General features: G+C 42.7%; 1 protein-coding gene across 2 annotated transcripts in view; it reads left to right on the top strand.

Annotated features, from left to right (window-relative positions):
* The first annotated feature begins 7945 nt into the window (after positions 1-7945).
* The window catches only part of fat2 (FAT atypical cadherin 2), a 98934-nt gene continuing 95794 nt past the window's right edge, over positions 7946-11085 (top strand). For both annotated transcript variants that reach the window (XM_080774688.1, XM_080774687.1), the window contains exon 1: positions 7946-8116. The gene's annotated coding sequence lies outside the window, so the exon portion shown is untranslated. The remainder of the gene's footprint in view (positions 8117-11085) is intronic.

Raw genomic sequence — 11085 nt, 5'->3', positions numbered from 1 at the left:
GTACCTTAATATTTGGATTTACACATTTTCGCCAGAGAGTGTTCCCTATCAGAAAACATTATGAGGGCTGGGCCTGGCTCCCGGACCATAACACATACAAACATTGTAATAGTCATTGCTCATTAGTCTCAGTTGCTATTAGAAAAGAAGACCCCAATGTTGTGATGACCCGGTTTTTGTCACTTAATTCCTCAATGCTGCAGAGCATGTATCCCCATACTTACTAGTTATTTCAGGAGCCTTATGCAGTTGATGGATTATCTATTGTGTTTTGTGGGATTTGTCTATTATTAACTCTTTTGGTATTGTACAAAATATTGTGCTACTGCAAGTCTGGTCTTCTAAGTGAACCACCAAAGTCCCTTTCCCATGGCTATATTATCCATTGTAGTCATCACTTTCTGAATTAGTGTTGCTTTCAGGACAACTTTAGTTTTTTTCAATCAAGGTTCATCTTTTAGGTTGTTATTAGAGAAAGTAAAAGATGAGTGTTAATTTCTTTTAATTTGCTGCTTTCTTTCGTTTTAGGGATTTTAGCTGTTTTTGACTGGGGGACGGGGGCATATGGGGCTAAATATGTATTTTCTTTTACAACATTTTATAGCGATTTTATTTATTTATTATTTACTATAGTCCTACTAGACCCCAAGAAATTACATCTGGCCACAAAAGATCATGGGGTCTACAGAATGTGTCAAACTGGCATATTGAGCCTATAAAACACAGTGTGGCTTCCCCCCAGTAACTCTACCTTCACATTCAGTACATCCTGTGATCTTTTGTGGCCAGATGTAATTTCTTGGGGTCTAGTAGGACTATAGTAAATAATAAAAAAGACGTATTTAGCCACATTCGAATGCCCCCGTGACCGTCTCCCTGTCAAAAATAGCCAAAATCACTCAAACGAAAGAAAGCAGCAAATGAAAAATAATTTGCACTCATCTTTAACTTTCTCTCACAACCTAAAACATGAACCTTGGTTGAAAAAAACCAAAGTTGGATCTGAGACCTTGACCAGCCCCATTTACCCGCTGAGAGCTGTTCATGAGGTGGACAGCCGCTGCCCCCGCCGGCGAGGGATTGGAGCTTAAGAGGTTAAGCTTTCTTCAACCTGTATAATATGGAATTAACTCCTGATTTTTGAAAGTGTGTTTGAGGAAAATGAAACTCTTCCTGCTAATGTAGCTTACTTTAATGCATTACTCACATACTGTATATACCTATACTGTATATCCAGATAATTTGTTATTGTAATGCCAGCAGCCTTCCCACATCTGTACAAGTACAGTATATTAAAAGTAATCAGCAACAGTTGAAGAATGAATGAATGTTAGCTCATACCCTGATATTTACGCATGCATTTCAAAGACGTGTGTTTCTAACTACAGTATAATGTCCTTTGAGCATTGCTCGCAACTCTCTAAAACATACGAAAAGGACAATCTAGCGTTGATACAGTAACCATATCTATACTTTCCAAAATCTGCAAAAATAGGACAGATAGTATTATTTGACAAACCCGGCATTAGCTGTTGTGTTGACACTATGAAGACCTCGTTCCATTACCCATGTGCTAAAGAGCTCTGTCGACTGACATCACACACAGAGGCTGACAGCCTGTCGGTCTGAAGGTGACGAGCTGGAACGAGAATAGGACGTTGGAAGAAGGTCTGTGTGTGTGCTACTGGTGACCTTTTTCAATGCTAAACAAATGCATATCGTATAACGCTGTTGTGCCTGGAGTCCTGGACCTGGTGTATAACTATGTGTGCTTGCGTGCTTGTGCGCGTGTGTGATTCAAAATATGATCTTTGGACATTTTGGGTTCTGTTGTTTTACACATTTAGGCCTAGTCTAGTAACTGCTATAAGTACGTGTGTGTGTGTATACGTAACTGACCCGAAAGGATTAAATGAGGAATTAGTGTAGAATAGTTTTTAGCAATAGTAAAAATGTGCTAATGGAAGGATGGGAGGGCGGACCTCGGCCACGTCACTATTCTATTCAACTGCATTTAAGTAATTTAATTATAACTTTGCAACACTAGGGCGATGCCGAATGAGACCAATGCCCGTTGGGAAAGCATGCCCCTCTGGTTATCCAGTACACGTTGTACCTGTTAGTTATACCTGTCCGAGTACTTATACCCATTATCATAGTACATGGAGGTAAGTCTAGTGTGTCAGTTACCATGATGCCATATTGATGACATCAGGCATTTCCAAATATGGGAATAAATGGGACACGAGACAGACAGACAGACAGACAGACAGATTTTAACTTTTTTCTCTGCACTCCTTGGGTCCTTTGTCCACTACTGTAAGTATATGGGGGACATAGACACAGGCAAACACAGTGATCCTGTGCCATTGATTGAGTCTGTCTCTCTCTGCTGTCGTTCTCTCTGGAGTGTCTGCGTCCGTGTGTGCATGGGTGTGTGCGCGTGAGTGCGTGCGCGTTCGCAGCACTGAGCCCAGGTAAATATATGCTAGAAGGAGTAGAGCATAATTAGTCAACTGGAAACACTTGGCACTGCTCCCACGAATCACTCCCACACCAGCCACAGCAGTCTTAAGTGAAAGTTCCCAGGAATGCAAATTAACTGTAAATTGGGCAAGAATCGTCTTTCTTGCTCCCCCCCCTGTGAAATTTGAGATCAATTAGTCAACCCACCAAGGAGAAAATTGGATGAGGGCATTTCCATCCACAGTTCATTTAATAAAAGTAAAAAAGAAAGACTCGATTTCCTCACTCGCTGCAAATGTGGCGTTTTTTGTGGCTTTCGACTTTATTTTATATTTTTTATGGATGGATAGAAATTAGGCTGACAGGAAATGAGGAGAGAGAGATGGGGGGGGGGGGGGGTGACATGCAGTAAAGGCCATTGGGATCGGGAGTCGAACCCGCAGCACACTGCCAGACTGGATTAGCCAGGCCCCACCAGGATTAATTAATCTATTTATCGCGCATTGCCAAGGTTTTTCCCCTTTCAACCTTTATTTTGAAGAGCCAAATATCTGTAACCGGGTGTTACAATGACATAATGCTGTCTGTGGTGTCTTGACTGGTGGTGTTCTCTCACTCGATGCAGAAAAAACCTGACCGCGAGTATCACAGCGCCTGCTGTCGGCTGTTGAAAAACCTTGTTTTCACCAGAAACGACATTCATTGTAAAAATGTGTTCATTTGAATACAGCTTATTGAAATCGCAATATTTGAGAGCTGGCAATGAAAGGTTTACATAACGTGTATAAATGTACCCCTTATGAGCAAGTGTTACAACACTACAGTATATCGCGAATAAGACCCTAAGCAAGATGAGTGTTGTTGTCTTTGAATACATAAGCCTCTGTTTTTGCTTGTGCATGTGTGCGTGTTGTTGTTGGGAGTGGGGTGTCCAGGTGGCATAGTGAGTTTTGGTATCAATGTTCATAAATATTCATTCCTACTTTTAAGAATCATACCGCATGAATACCCTGTACATAATGTGTGTGTGCGTGTGTGTTTCCGCGGGTGTGTGTGTTAACTGTTAAGGTAGAGCCTGTCTTTAATAAATTCCTGGCGGTCGAGACTCACCTGGTGGTAGCGATGGCGCCATGCCCACCTTCTGTTGATGTTTATTTCTAGACTGTATCCCCAACCCTTCCACCCCAAGCCCCTCATATCCCCCTCCTCCATCACCCCCCAGCCATCTCCTTTCGTCATCACACCCTCCCTCTTTCCAACTTCGACCCAGCCTCTTTCCTTCCTCCCTCGTCTTTTTGCCCTCTCTTTCATACCACAGTCCAGAAGTCCTTCCCTTCACTCTCTGTTCCTCCTCTCTCGCTATCCCTGCATCTCCCTCTCTTTCTATCTTCTTCTCTCATTAACAAACTCTCTCTTTCCCTCCTGTCTCTCTTCACCCTATTGCCCAATGTTTCCTTTCCTGTCACACTCTCCACCTCTCTGCCTCTCCCTTTCACTATCTCATATTATTTTTCTTCTTATCGTCCCAACATCAGTGCCTGTCTCTCATTCTCTTTTCAGTCTCTCATGTCCTCCATCCTTCAATACCTCCACTCTGGCCCTCACCTTCACGAACCCCACTGTCTCTGCTCCCTATGACTCACTTGTTCTTGTTCCTGCATCCCTCCTGTTTTTAATCTTTCACCCTCAAATCCTGTCTCTCTGTCTGTCTGTCTGTCTGTCTGTCTGTCTGTCTGTCTCTTCCCATCCGTCCATTTTCTACACTTTCCACCCCCAACTCTCTTTCTCTTTCTCACCGTAAGTCATGTTGACATATAAAATGTCAGTATGCTGTACCTTGGCCTGGATATGTTGGGCTGCACGCCCGAGGGAGGATTCTGCTCACCATGAACACCTTCTGTTTCAACTGTAGCAGAGGATTGTTCATCTGTCATGAAAATACAGAGGGAGGGAATAATGGCACTATAATGACAGAGTGAATGCATGACTCTTACTTGGTGCTGTAGCCTATAGTTTTTTCAGACGGTATTGTCATGGTAGCACTATATGAACATTATCACCCCGTATACCATAATTATTCCCTGTGCGACATGCGCACGCACGTACAGTATAGGCAGTAGGCTCGCGCGTGGTCAATGGATGAAATGATTAGCAGACGGTATATTCTTTTTTTCCCAAAAGTTTGGCACGGCATACTACGTACATAGCATATAACGGTAGACTACGCCACTGCATGAAGAGAGGAAGTGAGAGATAGAGACAGACAGAGCGTTGTTTTGAGTTCGTGAGCACATTTCCAGTGCAAATATACATTTCTGTGGCAGAACTGCGCGCACAGCAGATTCCTAATCAGCCAATTAAAATGCGGGGAATTCTATCATGGCTTCATCTGCCGCTCTCGCTCTACATAGAACAAACATATTCTGCTTCTGTCTCATGACATCTGATAGAAACTTTAATTACATACCTGCTGTAAACACAAAACCTCCTAAAATTCCCCAACAGCTCCTGCACTAACCGCCTCGGGGGCAATTTGTGGAAAGACATAAGAGTGTGTGTGTTTACATAACAATAAAACAAAAGCATTTGACTTAAGGCTGCATAAGCAGCACCACCACAAGCCACAATACTTAATTAGTCACCGGCATTAGGCTGCGACAGCATACGGCTTTTGCACAGCAATACATAAATACAAATCAGGCTGTGAATATTATTAAGTTGTTTTTCTTTTAATTCAACTTCCACCACAATTAGTTTTCTTCATACAACTTTTTAAAGATAGAATCTGGAACTTAGCCTATTAAATTGTTATTTTATGCAATCCATCCCACTTTATTTATATAGAACATTTTACAAACACAAGGTTTCCAAAGTGCTAACTAAGCATTCAGTATGGCAGAATATGCTAATAAAGTACAATATACAGTAAATAGCAAATCTGCAGTGGTTGAAGGTCATGTTCTTACTATTCCACAGATAGTATAGTCTGCAACTATAGAAACTCAGTAGAACTCAGTAGAATTCATTTAAAAATGATTGGGAACATAATTTACAAAATGATAATTAAAAGAAGACTTTAAACTAGCAACTGAAAACATTTATTATTTTTATTTACTAAGGTAATAAATCCTAGTGTAAGTCCGGTCAAATACCCATTTCCGGTCAAATACCCACTTAACTTTAATGGAATGAAACTTTGGTTTCGGTTTAGTTGTGTCATGATCAAAGGAAACCATGCAGGCCTGAGGGGAAACATTTAGATTGTACGACCTACAGTATGGTTAAAAAAATTGAGGTGGAGTGTCTTCCTTGCAATGTTTCACGCACACACGAGCGCGCACACACACACACACACACACACACACACACACACACACACACACACACACACACACACACACACAGAGAGAGGGGCAAATATGTCATCTCTAAGATAATTGATTAGTTTAATTAATTTACAAATTTAAAGCATGTGTAAATTGTACCCAGGACCCAGGACTCCTGCATGAGAGACCAAATTCCTACCAATTAATCAAGAGGCTAACACTGCTTGGTCTGATTAATTGATTGATTGAAGTATTTATTAACAGTTATTACAGTACATTTCAAGCACAACTCAATACAAAAACCATGCATAAAGCATTACACTTTTTACAATAGGGTCCACCCTTTTCAATTCATCATCGGAACATGTAGAGATACTGTACAAATATGCACTTTTATATAACCAAAAACAGGAAATAGTCATAAAAGGAGGTAATATGGGAGAAAACATACCGGTATACATTGAGGGGAAAAGGGGTGGGGGGGATTCGTAAGTGCCCTTTGAGAGCGGTTTTGAATGTCTTAATGACTGTTGGTAGGGCGTTCCACATTTTGGTGGCATAGGAACGGAATGAATTTAGGCCTTTAAGGTTAAATAGCCTAAAAAGATAGTAAGTCAGGCCAGGTCACCACTTGCTGAGGTCAGGCCAATAATCAATCTCCAGGTGAATGACAGCGTCAGGTATCACACTGCTAAACTACCACACAAGTCATCACATCATATATAATTTACTGACTGGAAGGGCTCCCCAAGTGGCCAAATGGAATCATTACGCCTTCATGTGCTTGGCAACGGGGACAGGCAACGCCCACCCAACCCCACCCTCTGAAAACGTAGAGGAGGACACCAAACCGCCACCACTATGGGGGTGGTTTGGCATAGCTCAACCACAAAATAGCTCAAGAGTGCTATTTCATGGTTTCAATTCCTCATGGGTGCCGGTGCGAGCCTGAACCCACTAAGTAGACGTCGTTGGGTAAGCCTGATTTATATACTTCATCGTATGATGGAGTCACGCACCAAACATAGCTGATCCATGAACTCCTGTAGATCTTCTATTTTCATTCATTAAGCAGCGCTCAAACTCAGGATTTGCTTTACTGCACACCTCAGTCAATTTAATTTCAAAATGTGATACCGGTACATTTTTGAGCGGTGGTAACCGGTGCTAACCGCCTCCATTACGTGACTTTGTGTGTGTGTGTGTGTGTGTGTGTGTGTGTATGTGTATGTATGTATGTCTGTCTGTCTGTCTGTCTGTCTGTCTGTGTGTGTGTGTGTGTGTGTGTGTGTGTGTGTGTGTGTGTGTGTGTGTAATGCGTATGAACACAAGCACCATCCATTGATATTAACTGTTGAAAAAAAATTAACAACACAAAGTTATTTTCAGAAGGGGGTCTGTTGCCAAATATCAGTTTGGGGGCTCCTTGATATGAAAATGTGTGTTAATCACTGCTGAACACAGCATTTCCAAACTATTCGGTTTTACTGTCAAACTTCCAGGCTCTCAGCAGAGTACTGAGGGAGGAGCATTTGATTTCCCCATCCTAGAAGCATCAAGCGTGTTATCTCAATACAGGTATGCACACACACACACACACACACACACACACACACACACACACACACACACACACACACACACCCCTCCTATATATGCACAGATTGTGGGCTGCATGCACCCTCCTCTTGTCTTCCCCAGGCTGGGGCCTTTGGGCCTTTGCCAGGACAGTACAACATTGTGTGTGTGTGTGTGTGTGTGTGTGTGTGTGTGTGTGTGTGTGTGTGTGTGTGTGTGTGTGTGTGTGTGTGTGTGTGTGTGTGTGTGTGTGTGTGTGTGTGTGTGTGTGTGTGTGTGTGTGTGTGTGTGTGTGTGTGTGTGTGTGTGTGTGTGTGTGTGTGTGTGTGTGTGTGTGTGTGTGTGTGTGTGTGTGTGTGTGTGTGTGTGTGTGTGTGTGTGTGTGTGTGTGTGTGTGTGTGTGTGTGTGTGTGTGTGTGTGTGTTTTGGGTAGAGAAGGAGGGACAGTGTGTGAGAAGTGGGAGGAGATGGGACGGCTGAGAGAGCGTGTGAGGTGTCTCTCCAGCATTTTGGTTCAGAGCCTCTGAAAGGAATGCTAAGTCAAGTCAGTAGCAGCTAACACACTACAAATACACTGCATGAGTGTGTGTTGTGTAGACGTTACGCTAAACCACCATGGGAATTCCATGTTTGTCACTCTCCTGTCAAGGGAATTACAACGTTCCTGAAGCCTAGTAGGAAAGGCGAGAGAGACAGACATACAGAGAGGAATACCTGGCTGGAGGAGTGAACTGAAAGGACCTCAGGTAAGCAAAATAACTTGAATGACTTTTGAGTGTCATTGCCCTGGCCGTGGAACTAAGCGGCTTTCCTGGCTGCTACTAGACTAAACATAGCTAAATACAACTTAAGAGAGGGAAATTGCATTGCGCTGCAATTGTAAGTATAATGGTTGTGGGCTATGTAAGAGCTGGCCTTTGCTTAATGTTCAATTATCATCGTATGTCTTATGTTTTGTTGAAGTTATTGTTCAGCATTGACTTCTGAAAGTCTCCTGTCAGTTTGGAGGATTTTCAGGGGAAAGGTGATGTGCAGTGGGAAGCTGCTGTACATGTCAATGCATGCTGAGCCGTTGAAGTTTTGACTCTGAGTCACAGAGGAGTGCCGCCCCCTTGCCCCATCTCCAAGCTTTGATATCTGACTCATTATAGCATCGACGTGAAGTTGTTTCAACGTGTAAATGCTGTGTGCATCGCATGGCCATACCTTACTTGTGAACGAATAATGATGGCAAAGACAGGAGCCTATAGTTGCAATAGTCCCCATAATGTGAAAACCAAAAGCGACTCCCAGCTTCAATTCCTCTGGCAACCACGTGTTATGTGGAAGTGATTGAGCAAGACCTCTCTATACTTGCACACGAGTCACTCCACTCCACATTAGATGCCAAATGCCATGGATGATTGGATGTAAATCTGTAATGTAGGATATACCAGAATAGCCTAATCCGCATTGCTCTATACACAACCTGCAGAACTGCAATTGCCAGTAGGCCGGGTGAAATGATAGCACCCTCTGTTCAAGTTTGACCCCTGTGCCATTGGTCATGTCAGTAACATATTCCGTAGAACCAAATTGACGCCCACTGCCAGCCCAGCGGTGCTGTTTAAGTTAAAAGGCTGCTTGCTTGATGGGTGTGCGCAAAGATAACCCTTAAGAAACGACACATCCATTATTATAAAGTTGACTTTTCATACCAGCAGACCTCCATGAAGTAGTATTGGCATTTCATTCTACACAATGAGGCGGTTGTTCAGACGGAGGTGTGGTACAAGACAACATATGAATATATCTTGAACCATGAGCTAAGAGTGAGAGAAGAAGACAAATAGGAGGAGTGGGCTCTGATCAAGGGTGTGTGTGAAGACCTGGAGGTGGAGGTCCCCCAGTTGTTTTGTTTTTCGAGGGGCACTAGCTCCTCCTATGTCCAGCTTTGAGGGTGCGTTTAAACACAAACATGAAATGCCATTGATAATGAATGGCCATGGTTTTGAGTGTAAACACAAACATTGGAGACAAAAGTGAGGATGCAAATTGTGATTGGCCGGAATGAGATGATGTATGATGATAAGAGCGCCCCTCACTTCACACAGTTGTGCTTTTTTTTAATGAAAGATGGGATGCTCTGCAGAACACAGATAGTGTAGTTTAACATGAATCATGTGATTCATTACCTACTCTCTGGACTGTAGTCATTATTTGATGTGTACTAAATACAGACTGACTGACTGGCTGGCAAACCAATTGATTTAACGGGTGTATAAAAGAAAAAAGGCTTAAAAATATATAGGGTACAAATGGTCGCTTATGTGTAATGCACATCTCAAACAAAGATCTTACAGACGTTTATAGATGTTTTTCATATCCAAAATAGACCAATAGCAAACAATTAAGTGGTGATATGGCCATATAGTATAGCAGTAGTTCAGCAAACATTCATTACAATCTGTGACTACAGACTACAGAAGCTAGCACATCCCATACAACCTGCAGGCCCCAACCAAACACACATGAATGACTGATGGGCGGCGGGCGGTGAATAGTTATACTGGTCAGCTATCACGGACCTGCCCAGTAATTATGGTAATTTAATGAGGCTTGTGTGAACCATAGGTGGGGGAGGCCTGCAGACTCATTCACTCCCCGTTTTCTGCTGCAGTCTGGGGGAAAATAATTAAAAAAAAGTCTCACCTTTTCAGACTCCCCTTTCCTTGTATCTCTTCTTGTCACATAATCTATTTGAATAGATGCGAGTTATACTATGCAGATGAATGTTGGTTAATTGTTGACATAATGATATTTAGATAGACATACCGTATACTGGTTGCTTAATGACAACTTAAAGGTCTTGGTGCTAGGAATGTTATCTAGATGCTGATGCTCAGATGGTCACGATGAGTTATAGGCGGGTGGGGGGAAGCCGTTAGGGGTTAAGTGTCTTGCTCTCAGACATTTCAACACATATTACTGGGCGGGCGAACCAGTGACCTTTTGTTTACCAGACGGTCTCGCTGCTCACGAGATTTGACCGTCCTCTAAAACATTATGCTAGGTTTGATGTTTACCTGGTCTCCATGCTTCTTTGAAGCACTGAATTGTTTTCCTTTGCGCTCTACTTATGTGACCATTTGACCCTGTCATTTGGATAAGAGTGTCTGCTAAATGCCAATTGTAATTGTAAATTGTAATGACCTCACCCTGCCCAGACCCTGTAGCGCAGAGCAGAGTGGAGTGCAGTAGAGCATGCAGGGCAGAAAACAGATCAGTCGCCTTGTGTCCACCCTGAGACTGGGAGGTCAAGCCCCAGCCAAGTCTTACCAATGACCAAACAAAGGTAACCATGCAATGCCTCCGTGCATGGCCTTCAGCATCAAGGGCTGGACAGGCGGCACATCTCTGCGACATACTAGCATAATGTCCAGCGGATGTACAGTACTGGTACACCATGTCCAGTGGGTGTACAAGTGTACATCAAGCTGCCTCACACAACAATAGGAAATAGGCGTATGAGTAACCTATGCTCATGCTTACTTACAGTACTACACAGAAAAGAAGTATAAAGCAAAGGCGACTGAAATTAAGTGAATTAGCAGAGTACAATCATTTTGTCAGAGAATTATTCTTCAAAAATAACATGAAATGCCAATCCGTATAACCTAAACCTACATGAACCTAATGCACTTTTTGATTCTCTTTTGAGGTCATTAATACACAT

Source organism: Protomyctophum bolini, assembly GCF_963924005.1.
Source record: "Protomyctophum bolini genome assembly, chromosome: 10".
Classification (NCBI taxonomy): Eukaryota; Metazoa; Chordata; class Actinopteri; order Myctophiformes; family Myctophidae; genus Protomyctophum; species Protomyctophum bolini.
Note: the sequence above shows the minus strand (reverse complement) of the source record. Positions and strands in the feature narration are given on the sequence as shown.